General features: G+C 46.1%; 1 pseudogene; it reads right to left on the bottom strand.

The window, feature by feature from the left end:
• Positions 1-16,994, bottom strand: part of LOC111968978 (alpha-(1,6)-fucosyltransferase-like) — a 121,238-nt pseudogene extending 104,244 nt beyond the window's left edge.
• Positions 16,995-18,871: the final 1,877 nt, after the last annotated feature.

Below are 18,871 nucleotides of genomic sequence, written 5' to 3'. Positions count from 1 at the left end.
TGCTCCAGTGGAGCCGAGGCAGCGCATTAACATTACATCACATACGAGTCACTGCTGAGTGACGCAGAGGAGGAACGAGAGCGAGGACAGAGAATTCAGCAAGAACACATAGAAACACAAGGCTAATTTACACCCCCCCCCCTCGCCACCACCCATCACTGGCTTCAGAACTCTCTTACACCATTCTTCCTTTTTTCTCTCCAGCTTCTCCCCATCTCCTCCCTCTCTTTCTCGCACTCTCGCTGTCTTCCCTCTTCTCTCGCTCCCCTCTCGCTTGTCTTCAGAGACAAGGCCTCTATGTGGACAAAGCATCAAACAGCTGAGGGTGGGGCCCAACTGTATTGGCACTGGCGCTTACTTGAAATGCTGAATGACACACTGTGCCAGTAATTGTGACTTTGTGCCAGAATTGTGTGAGTCTAAGTGATGAGCAAAGCCTTCTGACTACCCCAGTGCAACAGAGAAACTATATTATCACTATATACAGTGGGGCAAAAAAGTATTTAGTCAGCCACCAATTGTGGCAAGTTCTCCCACTTAAAAAGATGAGAGAGGCCTGTAATTTTCATCATAGGACACTTCAACTATGACAGACAAAAATGAGACAAAAAATCCAGAAAATCACATTGTAGGATTTTTGATGAATTTATTTGCAAATTATAGTGGAAAATAAGTATTTGGTCAATAATCAAGAAAGTTTAGACATTTTGCAAATGTATGAAAATACAAAAACAGAAATACCTTATTTACAGAAGTTTCAGACCCTTTGCTATGAGACTCAAAATTTGATCTTCAGGTGCATGCTGTTTCCATTGATCATCATGAGATGTTTCTACAACTTGATTGGAGTCACACTGTGGTAAGTTCAATTAAATGGACATGATTTGGAAAAGCACAACACCTGTCTATATAAGGTCCCACAGTTGACAGTGTATGTCAGAGCAAAAACCAAGCCTTTAGGTCGAAGGAATTATTCGTAGAGCTCCGAGACAGGATTGTGTCGAGACACAGATCTGGGGAGGGGTACCAAAACATTTCTGCAGCATTGAAGGTCCCTAAGAACACAGTGGCCTTAATCACTCATAAATTAAACAAGTTTGGAACCACCAAGACTCTTCCTAGAGCTGGCCAAACTGAGCAATCGGGGGAGAAGGGCCTGGTCAGTGAGGTGACCAAGAACCCGATGGTCACTGACAGAGCTCTAGAGTTACGCTGTGGAGATGGGAGAACCTTCCAGAAGGACAACCATCTCTGCAGCACACCACCAATATTTTGACATTTTTAATTTCACCTTTATTTAACCAGGTAGGCCAGTTGAGAACAAGTTCTCATTTACAACTGCGACCTGGCCAAGATAAAGCAAAGCAGTGCGACAAAAACAACAACACAGTTACACACAAACAAATGTACAGGCAATAACACAATACAAAAGAAAAATCTATGTAGTGTGTGCAAATGTAGAAGAGTAGGCAGGTAGGCAATAAATAGGCCATAGAGGCGAAATAATTACAATTTAGCATTAGTACTGGAGTGATAAATGTGCAGATGATGATGTACAAGTAGAGATACTCGGGTGCAAAAGAGCAAGAGGGTAAGTAATAATATGGGGATGAGGTAGTTGGGTGTGTTATTTACAGATTGGCTGTGTACAGGTACAGTGATTGGTAAGCTGGACTTTACAGTGTCCCAAAACTTTTTGGAATTAGTGCTACAGGAAGCAAATATCTGTTTGAAAAAGCTAGGCTTAGCTTTCCTAAATGACTGAGTATTTTGGTTCCTGACTTCCCTGAAAAGGTGCATATCGCAGGGCTATTCAATGCTAATGCAGAACGCCACAGGGTGTTTTTGTGCTGGTCAAGGGCATTCAAGTCTGGGGTGAACCAAGGGCTATATCTGTTCTTAGTTCTACATTTTTTGAATGGGGCATGCTAATTTAAGATGGAGAGGAAAGCACTTTTGAAGAGCAACCAGGCATCCTCTAGTGACGGGATGACGTCAATATCCTTCCATGATACCCGGGCCAGGTCGTTTAGAAAGGCCTGCTCGCTGAAGTGTTTTAGGGTGCGTTGACAGTGATGAGGAGTGGTCGTTTGACCGCGGAGCCATTACGCACGCAGGCAATGAAGCAGTGATCGCTGAGATCCTGGTTGAAGACAGCAGATGTGTATTTAGAGGGCAAGTTGGGCAGGATGATATCTAAGAGGGTGCCCATGGTTACGAATTTAGGGTTGTACCTGGGAGATTCCTTGATAGTGTGTGAGATTGAGGGCATCTAGCTTAGATTGTAGGATGGCCGGGGTGTTAAGCATAACCCAGTTTAGGTCCCCTAGCAGTACGAACTCTGAAGATAGATGTGGGGCAATCAATTCACATATGGTGTCCAGGGCACAGCTGGGGGCTGAAGGGGGTCTATAACAAGCGGCAACGGTGAGAGACTTGTTTCTGGAAAGGTGGATTTTTTAAAGTAGAAGCTCGAATTGTTTGGGCACAGACCTGGATAGTATGACAGAACTCTGCAAGTTCTCTCTGCAGTAGATTGCAACTCCGCTCCCTTTGGCAGTTCTATCTTGTCGGAAAATGTTATAGTTAGGGATGGAAATGTCTGGATTTTTGGAGGCCTTCCTAAGCCAGGATTCAGACACGGCTAGGACATCCCGGTTGGCGGAGTGTGCTAAAGCAGTGAAGAAAACAAACTTCAAGAGGAGGCTTCTAATGTTAACATGCATGAAACCAATGCATTTACGGATACAGAAGTCAACAAATGAGAGCGCCTGGGGAATGGGAGTGATGCTGGGGGCTGCAGGGCCTGGGTTAACCTCTACATCACCAGAGGAACAGAGGAGGAGTAGGATAAGGGTACGGCTAAAGGCCAACAGGACAACGGCCCTAAGCACACAGCCAATACAATGCACGAGTGGCTTCGGGACAAGTCTCTGAATGTCCTTGAGTGGCCCAGCCAGACCCCGGATTTGAACCCGATCAAACATACCTGGAGACCTGAAAAATAGCTGTGCAGCGACGCTCCCATCAAACCTGACAGAGCTTGAGGGGATATGCAGACATGAATGTTGTGTCATATTAAAGCAGAGGTTGTGCTCTTTTAAACTAAGTTAACTTGTAATCTTCATTTGTTCTTTTAATTTGTTATTCTTGAGTCATGTCTGTTTGTTTGAAAAGTGTGAGAAAATTTGCTTTAGCTTGAAAATACTCAGTAATCTACAGCAGCATTCAAAAATTCTATTGGGTTCTAAAGAGTTAAAGAATTCTTATTATTTCAATTTTTTTGACACACAAAACTATTCAGGCAACATGGATCTTCATCCATCGGGGAATTGAATGTTTCAGAAGCTTGATCTTATCATCTAGCCACTAAGCTAGCAAGTTAGCAAACCAAATGCACAGCTGGAGCCCTGAGCTGGATATAATTGATTTGCCACATTTTAGATAGTTAACTTAGCACGCACGCCCGCAGCCCTCACAAAGCGGGGGGCCGGGGCAGTACTGAAAATCATACCTTCGGTATATATGGTATATCGCCCAAAGAACATCATCCAAACCCTTTCACGGCAGGGGACATACATATTATGTAAATTGAAATTTCATCCCGATGCCTTTCTTCGAACTTTCGTCAATTTGAAAAAGCTCTCTCTCTCCCTCTCCCTTTGCCCATGTGTGACTGTGAGGTGACTGTTATGAGTGAGTTTCCCTCTCTCTCTCCTCTGTGTAACTGTGAGTAGACTGTCCAAGTCTTACCCCTGGGGACTCTGAAGGGGGGGGGGGGCTCGCTTTGACCAAGCGTGTCTAGGAAAGTCACACACACACACACACACACACAGTATTTTCAGTATTATGACTGATTAAGTACACTAGCTGCAAGCTTCTGGCCTGTTACCTGCCTGTAAATGCATGCAGTAAAACCTGCATGCATTTCTTTATGTAGTAAAATAAATGAAGAAGTGCCAGTCTGTGCAGGAGCAGGTCATGTGAGGATTGTTGTTCTATTCCCCTGTCGCTGCCTGGTAATGTCAGAGCAGAGCAGAGCTGCTTCCAGGCAGCTGCATGAAGGACGCTTCACTTTGCTTGTCTCCCAGATGGCACCCTATTCCCTATATTATGCACTACTTTTTACCAGAGCCCTGGTCAAACATAGTGCACTAAATATGGAATAGGGTGCCATTCGGGATGCAGTTTTGACTCCACACTGCAGCCAGGGAGAGAGAGAGATTTATTTATAGCTGATCAAAAGTCCCTGTTGGGCCGTGGGCACTGTGACGGTCAGGACCGATGGGGACAACCACACTGACTGGCTACGCGCACATGCGCGCACGCACACACACAAACACACACACAGACATACAGACACACACACACACACACTCTCTCGGGTCTCTTGTAAGATGAGGCATGATGGCTCGATCATCTCTGCTTTCTCTGCATGAATAATACAGATGCCAAGATTGCGCTTGGTGAGGTTTCACCACATCTTACTGGGCAGAAAGAGAGAGAGAGTTCCAGTGACAATCTTGATTATTATTATTTTAATTATGTTAATATTGTAAATGTATCACTTAATCTCCAAAGTACACTTTGGCAATATGTGCATTGTTACGTCATGCCAATAACGCAAATGGAATAGAATTGAAGTTGAGAGAGAGAGAGAGAGAGAGCGTTCATCATGTGTAAAGTTGTGTGCGCTACAAATAGGGTCTCTGCCAGAGACCCAGCCTGTGTGATTAGCCCCTCCCTCTCTGTCACTTCTCAGTTTATCATCCATCACACACACACACGCACCAACCCCTCTTCCTCTTACACGTCATACAAAATCACCTGTTAGAGAGATTTTCTCTAGTCAAACAGAAAGAAAGGAAAAGCGACACTATCATTAAAACTAATCAGCACTTCTTTATTCCTGCCTTTTTGCCGGCATCGCCATGGAAACCCACTGAGAGCTGTCACTGGATATCGACAACATTGGAACATTGGAAAGGAGGATGTGGAGGCAGATAGATAAGAGGGGAGAGAGAGGGGGGTATGAAAGAGAAAAATAAGGAGACAGAGGGGGAGGGAGAGAGGGGGGTACAGAAAGAGAGAGAAATAAAGAGACTAATGGAGTGTGTGTGTAAGGGGGGTTGTATAGTTAAGGCTCTCTGAAGTGTTGTCAATCAAAACCACCTCATTGAACTGTCAATTGATGATCTCGAAGATTTCCAATGCAATCAGTAGTAATTACCAATACTTCCTTTCGCAACATATTCAGTTATGGTTGATCGGCTTACGTTTGCCATGTAATATGAGAGAATATAGAGGCTTCTCCGTTACAGCAGTCATCACAGGCTCATTTCACCTGGCAACACTCCACTGAGGCTCAGGTACTGTAGATGTCCTCTACTCTATTCCCGCTAACCCTGTGTGGAACACCTTGAAGGATAAGTATCAGCAGCAATTCCCCAGCTAGAGCAGAATACCCTTTTAGAGTCATACCACGGTCACAAGTTAATGTTTTACCTCTGTCCATTCAATGACTAACATAGCCAAGCCCACACACCATCCCTCCATCCAGTCATAAAATATATGGACTCTTAGTCAGCAAAGTTAAGATAGCACAGGAGCCTCTCCCAGTGAGAATACATGACACCATACTTTTAACACAGCCCTCCAATAGACGTCTTACAATCCTGCTCTACTATGTTCAGTGGGAATAGTAAGACACCGGACCAAAGGGGTGCCAAAGATGAGAATGAGACCTTATTTGTGTGTGTGTGTGTGTGTGTGTGTGTGTGTGTGTGTGTGTGTGTGTGTGTGTGTGTGTGTGTGTGTGTGTGTGTGTGTGTGTGTGTGTGTGTGTGCATCCATCTCTGTGTGTGGTTCTTCTGTGCTGAAGCCATCTGGGTGACTGTGGTGACATACGGATCTTTGAGACGATGGAGATGTGCACGCCAAGGTCACACTGGTAGGCTGCAGACTAGAGAAAGCCACATGTATGGGGCTGGGAATGACCAGGGACCAAATGATACGATATTATACCGATACTTAGGTGCCGATACAATATGTATTGCAGTTCTCACAATTCTATATGTATTGCAACTCGATCACTGTATTGCGCTTCGATGTTCCAAACATATTTCTCACCATATGTCTGCCGCAGATGGACAAGAGGGAGCAATGAGAAAACAGTCATGGAAGTAAGTGCTGAAAACAAATTGGCTCCCTGTTTAAAAAGAAGATGGGGAACAAGCTATGGAGGAAACATACTGGAGTTTTGTTGCGGGTACAGCCAACTAGCAGAAAAATAATATTGCGATATATCGTCAAAAATAATATACCAAAATGTTGTAGAGGATAGATAACACAAGTCTCCATGGTAATGTTTGACAAACAAACACTTTGACAGGTTTACAGACTTTTACAGCTAACCCAAATGAGATGTGTTACATTTCAGCTACCCTACCCCAGAGACACCGGAGCTCGTTCCTACAACAAACATGATGTTTTCAACTTTTCAGAATAGAACAGAACAAGGATATGGAAAATAAAATGTATTTGCTGGTCTATTGTTACAACTAAATTCACACATGCTACTCACAAACAAAGCTTGCTGAGCTTCCAAGTAATAAGTAACATGATTATTCCATTTGCGAACTAGGCAAGAAGGCAACAATGGCCTCTTGGACCTCTGCTATCTTATCTAAATGAAACGTAGGCTATAAGACAGACTCGTTAGATAACACAGTGAACAGTGCCAGAATGCATATACCCTAGGCCCAGATCTAAATACTATAGGAAACAAACAACAAGGGGATATAAAGAAGACCATTCATTGTCAAAGTTTCAGCCTACGGCTGTAAGTCACTGCAGCTATAAGTCACAAACACTTCATACAGATCATAGACCTCATACAGGTGGTTAAAGTGTGATCATATCTGGAACAGGACAACTAGGGGGGTGCCGACATGACCATACTTGTATTCGTATCTGTAAATTGACAGTTGATTGTCAGATCGGATCGGATGATAGTCGTGATCGGAAAAAAATGAAATGTTTTAATATGCAAAATATCTATCTCCCTGCACGTCTATAGACCAAACAAGCTGCAGATTAAGAGCCATGGAGGGGTGTGTGTGTGTCTGACCTGTGTCTCCTCAACTTGCAGCGGGCAGAGAGGTTTGCTATCAGTCAGAATGCGCATCGATGTTTCATATTTTTTTTCTCCATACATAGTTATTATGCACATTGATAGCTTGATAACAAACGTCCTTGCCATTTGATTTAGCATAGCAGCAGGCTAACAGGAGGCAGCAGCAGTCTGAATGACCAGACCGAAAAAGAGAAGTGAAAGTGATTGGGTGAAATGGTGAAGTGAGTGGACAGAGAAATACAGCTTCACTCTATCTAATCAGAGCAGCAGGATCAACGCACAGCCCGCCCTTATCTTTACAGACAAGCAAACTAGCCAGTTGACTTATTTACACCCCGTAGCACCTCACTTGACTGACTGGCATTAGAAAGATGCTGGCTGGCATTCGAAAATGTATATATTTTTTCCCCACAGATAATTACCAAAGATACTCGGATTATAAACGTATCCAGAAAATTGCCCATATCCGTTTACGATACTCGTTTTGTCCGACTATTCGGCACACATCTAATAACAACTGACACTGTTGGGGCACACAGGTGATCGCATAAACATTTCCAGAAACCAAGGCTTCAATCAACCCAAGCCCAGGTTGATGCAAACAACAGACAAAGCTATCATTAACATACTTGTAGAGTATGTTATTCTGTGTGTAGGTGTGTCTGGTTGTTGCCAGGTACTCCTGTTGACACTCAAGATGACTGATGTTTTTGTGCTGACTGCTGAGGAGGTGTGATGGAGTGACAGGTACTGCATGCATCTCTATGGACTCTACATTGTTAAAACTAATAATGTCATCATATTACAGTTGAAGTCGGAAGTTTACATACACCTTAGCCAAATACATTTAAACGCAGTTTTTCACAATTCCTGACATTTAATCCTAGTAAAAATTCCCTGTCTTAGGTCAGTTAGGATCACCACTTTATTTTAAGAATGTGAAATGTCAGAAAGTAGTGAAGCAGAAATGTCACGTTCCTGACCTATTTTTATGTATTTTTTGATTATGTTTGTTGGTCTAGGGCGTGAGTTGGGGTGGGCATTGTATGTTTGTGTGTGTTTTGGTTAGTCTATGGGTGTTGTATGTGTATGGGATAGAGTATTGTTAGGTTGTCTGAGTTATGTCTATGCTGCCTAGATTGGGTCTCAATCAGAGACAGCGTGTATTCATTTGTCTCTGATTGGGAGCCATATTTAAGGTAGCCATAGGCAGTAGGCTTTTGTGGGTAGTTGTCTATGTCTATGTTGCATGTGTGCACGTAGTTGTGTATTAGCTTCACGATCTGTTTTTGTTAGTTTTGTTAAAGTGTTTCGTGTCGTGTTTTTTCATCTTTGTTAATAAAGAGAAGATGTATCACTATCACGCTGCGCTCTTGGTCCGTCTCTCCAACCGATCGTGACAGAACTACCCACCACAACAGGACCAAGCGGATTGAGGAAGGAGAAAATGAACTAAAACAATGGAGAGAAGAGGAATGGAGTTGGGAGCAAATTTTTCAATGGAGAAGGACCCTGGGCTAAGGTTGGTGTGAATCGCCGCTTGCGGGAGGAGAAGAAGGCAGCCACAGCCCAGGGGAGCGCTGGTATGAGGAGCAGCACGTAGGAGAGGCTGGAAGCCCGAGAGGCTCACCCAAAAATTTCTTGGGGGGGGATAAAGGGGAGTGTGGCAAGCCGGGTTGGATACCTGAGCCAACTCCCCGGGCTTGCCGTGGAGTGAGAGGGCGTCGTACTGGTCAGACACCGTGTTTATGCGGTAAAGCGCACGGTGTCCCCAGTACGCGTGCTTAGCCAGTTGCGGGCTATTCCACCTTGCCGCACTGGGAGGGCTAGGTTGGGCATCGAGCCGAGTGCCATGAAGCCGGCCCAACGTATCTGGTCTCCAGTACGTCTCCTCGGCCGGGCGTACATGGCACCAGCCTTAACAGGTGGTGTCCCCGGTTCGCCTGCATACGCCAGTGCGGGCTATTCCACCTCGCCGCACTGGCAGGGCTACGGGGACCATTCAACCTGGTAAGGTTGGGGAGGCTCGGTGCTCAAGAGCACGTGTCCTCCTTCACGGTCCGGTATATCCGGCGCCACCTTCCCACCCACGTCCAGTACCACCAGCCTACACCACGCACCAGGCTTCCAGTGCATCTCCAGAGCCCTGTTCCTCTTCACGCACTCTCCCTATGGTGCGTGTCTCCAGCCCAGTGCCTCCAGTTCCGGCACCACGCACCAGGCCTCCTGTGCGTTCTCAGAGCCCTGGACGCACTGTTCCTTCTCCCCGCAACTCGCCCTGAGGTGCGCGTCTTAGCCCGGTGCCTCCATCCGGTACCACGCACCAGGCTACAGTGCGTCTCAGCCGCGCCAGAGTCTTGCCCGTCTGCCCAGCGGCGCCTGAACTGCCCGTCTGCCCAGCGGCGCCTGAACTGCCCGTCTGCCCAGGCGGCGCCTGAACTGCCCGTTTGCCCAGCGGCGCCTGAGCTGCCCGTCTGCCCAGCGGCGCGAGCCCGTGCCCAGCGCCTGAAACTGCCCGTCTGCCCAGCGGCGTCTGAACTGCCCGTCGTCTGCCATACGCCGTCTGAACTGTCCGTCTGCCATGAGCCGCAAAGCCGCCGTTTGCCATGAGCCTGCAAAGCCGCCCGTCTGCCATGAGCCTACAGAGCCGTCCGCCAGACAGGAGCCGCTAGAGCCGCCGCCAGACAGGAGCCGCCAGAGCCTTCCGCCAAGAGCCGGATCAGCCAGAGCCTTCCGCAGACCGGATCAGCCAGGCCTTCCGCCGACCGGATCAGCAGAGCCTTCCGCCAGACCGGATCAGCCAGAGCCTTCCGCCAGACCGGATCAGCCAGAGCCTTCGCCCCAGACCGGATCAGCCAGAGCCTTCCGCCAGACCGGATCAGCCAGAGCCTTCCGTCCCAGACTCCGGATCGCGCAGAGCCTTCAGCCAGCCATGACCAGCCAGAGCCTTCAGCCAGCAGACGCAGACCGTCAGCCAGCCAGCGACGAGCCAGCCGTCAGCCAGCCATGACAGCCAGAGCCTCAGCCAGCCATGACAGCCAGAGCCGTCAGCCAGCCATGACCCCAGAGCCGTCAGCCAGCCATGACCAGCCAGCGCCAGCCAGCCAGCGACTCGCCGCCCTCAGCCCGAGCTGCCGCCCTCAGCCCGGAGCTGCCGTCCCTCAGCCCGGAGCTGCCGTCCCTCAGCCCGGAGCTTCGTCCCTCATCCCGGTGTTGCCCCTTATCCCGGTGCTGCCCTTATCCCGATGCTGCCTTCAGTTAGGTGGGTTTAGTTGGAGGGTGGTCATTGGGGGGGGATACGGAAGCGGGGAGTGACTATGGTGGTGTGGGGCAGCGTCCAGAGCCGGAGCCACCACCGTGGACAGATGCCCACCCAGACCTCCCCTAGACTTTGGTGGTGCGTTCGGAGTACGCACCTTGAGGGGGGGTTAATGTCACGTTCCTGACCTATTTTGTTATTTTGATTATGTTTATTGTCGTTGGCGTGAGTTGGGTGGGATGTATGTTGTGTGTGTTTTGGTTAGTCTATGGGTGTTGTATGTGTATGGGATAGAGTATTGTTAGGTTGTCTAGTTATGTCTATGGCTGCCTAGATTGGGTCTCAATCAGAGACAGCTGTCATTCATTTGTCTCTGATTGGGAGCCATATTTAAGGTAGCCATAGGCAGTAGGCTTTTGTGGGTAGTTGTCTATGTCTATGTGTGCATGTGTGACGTATGTATTGTATTAGCTTCACGATCGTTTTTTGTTTAGTTTTGTTAAAGTTTTTCGTATCGTGTTTTCTTCATCTTTGTTAATAAAGAGAAGATGTATCACTATCACGCTGCGCCTTGGTCCGTCTCTCCACACGATCGTGACAGAGAATGATTTATTTCAGCTTTTATTTCTTTCATCACATTCCCAGTGGGTCAGAAGTTTACATACTCTCAATTAGTATTTGGTAGCATTGCCTTTAAATTGTTTAACTTGGGTCAAACTTTTCAGGTATCCTTCCACAAGCTTCCCACAATAAGTTGGGTGAATTTTGGCCCATTCTTCCTGACAGAGCTGGTGTACCTGAGTCAGGTTTGTAGGCCTCCTTGCTCACACACTTTTTCAGTTCTGCCCACAAATTTTCTGTAGGATTGAGGTCAGGGCTTTGTGACGGCCGCTCCAATACCTTGACTTTGTTGTCCTTAAGCCATTTGGCCACAACTTTGGAAGTTTGCTTGGGGTCATTGTCCATTTGGAAGACCCATTTGCGACCAAGCTTTAACTTCCTGACTGATGTCTTGAGATGCCTCCCCCTTTTTCCTCCAAACATAAGGATGGTCATCATGGCCAAACAGTTCAATTGTTGTTTCATGAGACCAGAGGACATTTCTCCAAAAAGTATGATCTTTGTACCCATGTGCAGTTGCAAACCGTAGTCTGGCTTTTTACTTTTGTACCTGTTTCCTCCAGCATCTTCACAAGGTCCTTTGCTGTTGTTCTGGGATTGATTTGCACTTTTCTCACCAACGTACGTTATGTCTAGGAGACATCTCCTTCCTGAGCGGTATGAAGGCTGCGTGGTACCATGGTGTTTATACGTGCGTACTATTGTTTGTACAGATGAACGTGGTACATTCAGGCGTTTGGAAATTGCTCCCAAGGATGAACCAGACTTGTGGAGGTCTACATTTTTTTTGTTGAGGTCTTGGCTGATTTATTTTGATTTTCCCATGATGTCAAGCACGTTTGAGTTTGAAGGTAGGCCCTGAAATACATCCACAGGTACACCCCCAATTGACTCAAATTATGTAAATTAGCCTATCAGAAGCTTCTAAAGCCATGACATCATTTTCTGGAATTTTCCATGCTGTTTAAAGGCACAGTCAACTTAAGTGTGTGTAAACTTCTGACCCACTGGAATTGTGATAAGTGAAATAATCTGTCTGTAAACAATTGTTGGAAAAATTACTTGTGTCGTGCACAAAGTAGATGTCCTAACCAACTTGCCAAAACTATAGTTTGTTAACAAGACATTTGTGGAGTGGTTGAAAAACGAGTTTTAATGACTCCAACCTAAGTGTATGTAAACTTCTGACCTCAACTGGATATATCTATCATATAGCCTATCCCTTTACATGTTTATCATTTGGAGGACCTTTTCAAGTGTAGGGTTTTGAAAGGAAGTGATCCTAAATCTCAATAACATAAAAGCTTTTCTAGTATGAACACAATGGTGCAGTGGCTACTTCAACAAAGCATGAGATTAAATTCCTGCAAGTGTTGGATAGCAGCAGAGCACTCACATCAAATTAATTGTTACTGTTAGTTATACAGCTCTCCTGGCCTAATTACAGGTTGACGCTTATTGTCATGAGTCTTGCCCTGGAGGCAGAACTGCAATGTCAAAATGGCCTATATCATAAACAATGTAGGAAAACAAAAATGTGCTTTTTAGTCTTAATTTAAGGTTAGGGTTAGCAGTGTGTAGGATCTTAAATTGATCACTGTTTTGTTACTGAGAATTTTCTTGCAGTGGTTTTGAGTTTTAAAAATTCCACTTTGGAATTTCAGAATTGACTCGCCCTAACCAAAAATGTATCAACCCCTACAAAAATGTCCATCAATTATGATCTACATAATAATTCACATGTTGTCATGCCCTGACCTTAGAGAGCCTTTTTATTTCTCTATTTGGTTAGGTCGGGGTGTGATTTGGCTGGGCATTCTAGTTTTTCTATTTCTTTGTTGGCCGGGTATGGTTCCCAATCAGAGGCAGCTGTCTATCTATCGTTGTCTCTCATTGGGGATCATACTTAGGCAGCCCTTTTCCACCTTTAGTTTGTATGATCTTGGTTGTGTATAGTTGCTTTCTGCACTGCATGTAGCTTTATGTTCGTTTTGTATTTTGTTGTTTTTTTGGTGTCATTTAAATAAAAGAAAGATGTACACTTACCACGCTGCACCTTGGTCCAATCCATCTCTAAACGAACGTGACAGAAGATCCCACCACAAACGGACCAAGCAGCGTGGCCAGGAGGAGCAGACATCCTGGACATGGGAGGAGATCTTGGACGGTAAGGGATCCTGGATGTGGGAGGAGATCCAGGCCGGGAAAGATCGCCTTCCATGGGAGCAGACGGAGGCAGCGAGGGAGGAACAACGACGACACCAGGGTTCGCGACCACGACGCAAGCACGGGAGGCATTGGGGGGGCACACGGGATGGTTGGCGGAGCCAGGTTTCAGACCAGAGCCAACTCCCCGCACTCGCTTTAAGGAGCGTGTGACCGTTCAGGCACCATGTTATGCGGTGATACGTCTCCAGTGCGCATTCACAGCCCGGTGCGCTCCTGGTCTCCAGTACGCCTCCTCGGACCAGGATATCCTGCGCCGGCTTTACGTACTATGTTTCCAGTGCGCCTTCACAGCCCAGTGCGTCCTGTGCCAGCGCCCCGCACTTGCCGGGCTAAAGTGAGCATCCAGCCAGGACGGGTTGTGCCAGCTCTACGCCCCTGACCTTCAGTGCGCCTCCACGGCCCAGTATATCCTGTGCCAGCTCCATGCATCTGGCCTCCAGTGCGTCTCTCCAGCCTGGTACGCCCTGTGCCTGCTCCACGCACCCGGTCTCCAGTGCGTCTCCCCAGCCTGGTACGCCCTGTGCCGGCTCCACGCACCAGGCCTCCAATGCGCCTCCATGGCCCGGAGCCTCCAGTGGTGATCCATGGCACGAAGCCTCCAGTGGTGATCCATGGCCTGAAGCCTCCAGTGATGATCCATGGCCCGGAGCCTCCAGTGGTGATCCATGGCACGAAGCCTCCAGTGATGATCCATGGCCCGGAGCCTCGCCGTGGATGATCATGCCGAGCCCAGTGATGATCCATGGCCCGGAGCCTCCAGTGATGATCCATGGCCGCCGGAGCCTCCAGAGTGATGATCCATGGCGCGCAGCCTCCAGTGATGATCCATGGCCCGGAGAGGATGCCATGGCCCGGAGCCTCCAGTGATGATCCATGGCCGGAGCCTCCAGTGAAGTTCCCGGTGGATAGAGCCACTCCAGTGATGATCCGCAGATCCATGCCAGGGGAAGCCTCCAGTGCATGATCCGTGGCCCGAAGCCTGACAGTGATGATCCGTGGCCCGAAGCCCCCAGTGATGATCCATGGCCCGGAGCCCCCAGTGATGATCCATGGCCCGGAGCCCCCAGTAACGATCCGTGGCGCGCCCTCCAGTGACGATCCCGTGGCCCCGGAGCCCTCCAGTGACGATCCGTGGCCCGGAGCCTCCAGTGACGATCCGGGCTCCGGAGCCTCCAGTGACGATCTACGGTCGGAGCCCTCCAGTGACGACTACCGGTCCGTGAGTCCCCGGCGACGATCTACGGTCCGGAGTCCCCGGCGACAATCTACGGTCCGGAGTCCCCGGCGACAATCTACGGTCCGGAGTCCCCGGCGACGATCCATGGTCCGGAGTCCCCGGCGACGATCCACGGTCCGGAGCATCTGGAGACGATCCACGGTCTGGTTCCTCTGGCGACGATCGATGGTCTGGTTCCTACGGCGACGATCTACAGTCCAGAGTTCAGTTTTTCTATTTCTTTGTTGGCTAGGTATGGTTCCCAATCAGAGGCAGCTGTCTATCGTTGTCTCTGATTGGGGATCATACTTAGGCAGCACTTTTTCCACCTTTAGTTTGTGGGATCTTGTTTGTGTGTAGTTGCTTTCTGCACTGCATGTAGCTTTACGTTCGTTTTGTATTTTGTTGTTTTTTAACTGTCATTTAAATAAAAGAAAGATGTACGCCTACCACGCTGCACCTTGGTCCAATCCATCTCTAAACGAACGTGACACATGTCCTGTTGCTGTAGGATTATTTTTCTGCTGTAGGAAACTGGCTCAAAGTAAGATCCTACATCTGTAATACATGTGAAACATGATTATAAATCTAGCATGAAGAGTCTTCATCAGTCTTCTATTGCCTACAGGAATAAATTAAACTGTTTACGTGGTAGGCCTATAGAAGTCCTATGATATGCTTATAGCAATTACAATAGTGTCAATGATGTCCACTACACATACTTGGAACAATTAAAATAAGGTGAAAAGTTCACACTGTTGTCTCTCAACCTTCCCGTCCTCTCGCCTTCCCTTGACTTGAATATGTAAGATGATTTATTTAAAAAATAACTCATTGTGAAACCTTAAATCAAAATGTGGTGGTAGCCTATCTGTCATCGCTGTGGTTTTACTTAATGAATTATGTCTGTAACGTGGCAGAGAGAATCGTAACATGGAAATTGGAATTCAAGATTCATGAATTGGCCAATTGTGCATACAAAGGCCTTGTTAATATAATTCAACTTTGCGCAATCACCCCAAACAGAGGACAGGACGAGACATTCACATTACATAGCTCATAATTACTGCACGCTTGGCAAAGCAGGTCATTTGAATTAGCTGAATACCATCTCAATTCTCTAAGACAAATGAATCTGTGAAATGCTATCATATCTTTATAGTCGTAGCACATCAATAACGTGAAATGGTCAAAATTGTAGCATTAAAAGGCCTAATACCACTATAATAGTCCTGCTGCTACTACATTATACTATTCACACAGTAATGTATCAGGATTCATGGGTCATTCTAGGGCTATTATCCCACAGATGGCCCAGGCAGGGTGACTGGGCTCCAGTCCCTAGTTGCATGTTTACATCTCAAGACATCCTATTTCAGATCAACCAGCTGTGAGCCAATGTTGGCCATAACTGGCTAAAGGGTTTTCATTGAGTTCAAAAGGGAAGTCTGTAAGATGTGCACAAGCAAATAGACCTATCTATGAACTATCAGAAGTCTTTTTTTTAATACTAAGCCTACTGTGTGTGGTATATGGTAACTGTAGTCAAGAAATAAAAACATGAGAGAACACATAACAATGCAAAACATCATTTGCATAGCATGATTACCGAGTTGAGCCGAAAACTAAACGTAAACAATGTACACATTATATGTGTGTGTGTGTGTGTGTGTGTGTGTTCGTGCGTGCGTGCGTGCGTGCGTGTGTGTGTGTGTGTGTTATAGGCGTATTACTCAACTATTTTGTTTATGGTGGATCATCTGAACAAAAACAACAGAATGCATATCCAAAATTAGGTAGGCGACTTTTCATCGGTTTCAACCAATGTCTGAAAAATAGCAGGGCTGCTCAAGATGAGTTTTGATTCGACACAGCACGATGGACAAGGGAGCAGCCGCCGATGCAAGCTGACTTCACAAAATAACAGTCGATACAGCCACAAAAAAACATTGGCTAAGTATTTCGTTTGTTTATAAGAAAGCTTCACAAATGTGAGCGTTTTCTTTCAATACTGCATTCGTTTAGAGTTAATATGGGAGAGAAATCGCAGTTTATTGTCCCTGCCTGTCGTCTGAATTGTCGCTGTCATACTTTATACCATTTTAACATAACCGTTATGCACATAGTAGCAAAAATTAAGGAATGAACCTCCGACAAAATTCCTATGCACAAACGCCTTTGAATTTGAAAAGGACGATAGGAATTCTAACGGAGCCTCGTTCGTGAATCCCTGTCCGCTATTTTGTTACCTCTCGGCTGCGGTCGAAGCAGGCAAATAGCAACAGGCCAGGGATGGAGGGATAAAGGAGTCGGCGCAGACACACATTCCTATTCGTTTTCTGCACACACAGTAAGGAAAAATGTCTTACCGGGCTTTATCTCGCAAAGCTTGGATTTCTTCAAGGTCTATGTTCTGCCTGACGATGATGCTTTGAGTTGTTAAGCTGTCTGAAGACTGAAGGCGGAAACAGGAACTGGGAAGGGAGACTGCTACGCGAGCCCGAGTAGTCACTCTGCTCTGCTTGGCCTCTACTGGGGCTTCTTGAATTGACAGAGCTGCATTGCGCATGCTCGAGTCAATTCAATGAGCGGTTCGAGCCGCACACAGTCTTCTGATGCGTTGTTATTTTCCACATTTGAACCTATTGAACGAAATTGTCTTCTACACCTTTTTTTATATGGGGGTATTTGGTATTACCAGAATAGAAGTGGATATTGAACAGATCAATTTGGTGTCCAAAAGTGTGTTTAATAAACAGGTGTCTTCATGATATCTATTTGTGAGGTCTTGAAAAATCTGAAGAAAGTGTGTAATCACATAATTCAATGGGGATTTTTTTTATTTAAATAAACCGATTAAACTGATTACTCTATCTGGCATTTTTCAGGCGCTTTAAAAGTTAATGATATCCCAGGCTTAGAAAGAGTAGGTGGGTATATTTAAGCAATAACGCCAGAGGAGGTGTTGTATATGGCCAATATACCACGGTTAACGGCTGTTCTTAAACACGACACAACACGGAGTGGCTGGTTACCTTACCTTAGTTGAAATGTCCCAGCAGCAGCACACTGTGCCCGTATTCGTGAAGCATCTCGGAGTAGGAGTGCTGATCTAGGGTACGTTTTGCCTTTTAAATCATTATGAATAAAATAACAGGGGGGACCTGATCCTAGATCAGCACTGCTACTCTGAGATTATTTTTTAATATGGTTCCTGAACCACAGCCATATACCCTGGTCAATTACATACTGTACATGAAAAGTTCTCTACTGGCCAGCATTGCAGTTTTTGCTAAATAACCTCAGATTATTTGACAGGTCTACATCTGCATGGAACACGCAATCCAAATAATCTATAGGCCTATTACTCTTTGGTAATAAAGCAAATGTGGCAGACATAACTGGCACTACTAGTGGTCGTTTTCATAAACCAACTATGATGTGCTAGTTCCACCCAGTGGTGATAGCGTTGTAGTACAGTCTTGTTCAGAAGAGCTACGTTTCAAAAGAGAGTTGTTTTTTTTCAAGCAAAATTGTCATAATACTGGGTTAAATATCTCCTTTACATGTATGTTATATTTGTAGGTGCAGGTCCAATGTATTGACAACAATGCATCATGTTCATGACAACAATGCATGTTCAATGCATGTTCAAAACTGAAATGTTCATGATCAAAATGAAAGAAAACTGAAAAGACAATGACACTGCTTCTTTACAGCTTTGTGAACAAACCATCCAAATAGATTCAAAATTGTTACACGTGATAGGCATTTAAGTCCTACTACTACAGAATGAATACCAATGTATTTTTGAGAAGGGGGCGTGGGAACGAAGATTGCTCGTGCTCTTGCACATGCTTTATGAAACTTGTGTTTCATAGCAACCAGACAGGACAACATGGTGAGTTGTTTTGCTGGTAAAAAATCCAATCAAAAGTTCTGGGGATGTCGTTTAACAATAGCAAACTACCTAGGCTATCTAGAAAGATTACGTAGCAAGCATTTTATTTTCAACCAATCAAAGTTAACGTTGCACAGTATTGATTACATGATTACAAAATTCTAGACCACCTTTACACACAGAGACGCCTACAAAGCTCTCCCTCGCTCTCCATTTGGCAAATCTGACCATAACTCCTGATCCCTGCTTACAAACAAAAATTTAAGCAGGAAGCACCAGTTACTCGGTCTATAAAAAAGTGGTCAGGTGAAGCAGATGCGAAACTACAGGACTGTTTTGCTAGCACAGACTGGAATATGTTCCGGGATTCTTCCGATGGCATTGAGGAGTACACCACATCAGTCACTGGCTTTATCAATAAGTGCATTGAGGACGTCGTCCCCACAGTGACTGTACGTACATACCCCAACCAGAAGCCATGGATTATAGGCAACATTCTCACTGAGCTAA

This window comes from Salvelinus sp. IW2-2015, linkage group LG9, assembly GCF_002910315.2.
Source record: "Salvelinus sp. IW2-2015 linkage group LG9, ASM291031v2, whole genome shotgun sequence".
In the NCBI taxonomy this organism is placed as follows: domain Eukaryota; kingdom Metazoa; phylum Chordata; class Actinopteri; order Salmoniformes; family Salmonidae; genus Salvelinus; species Salvelinus sp. IW2-2015.
Note: the sequence above shows the minus strand (reverse complement) of the source record. Positions and strands in the feature narration are given on the sequence as shown.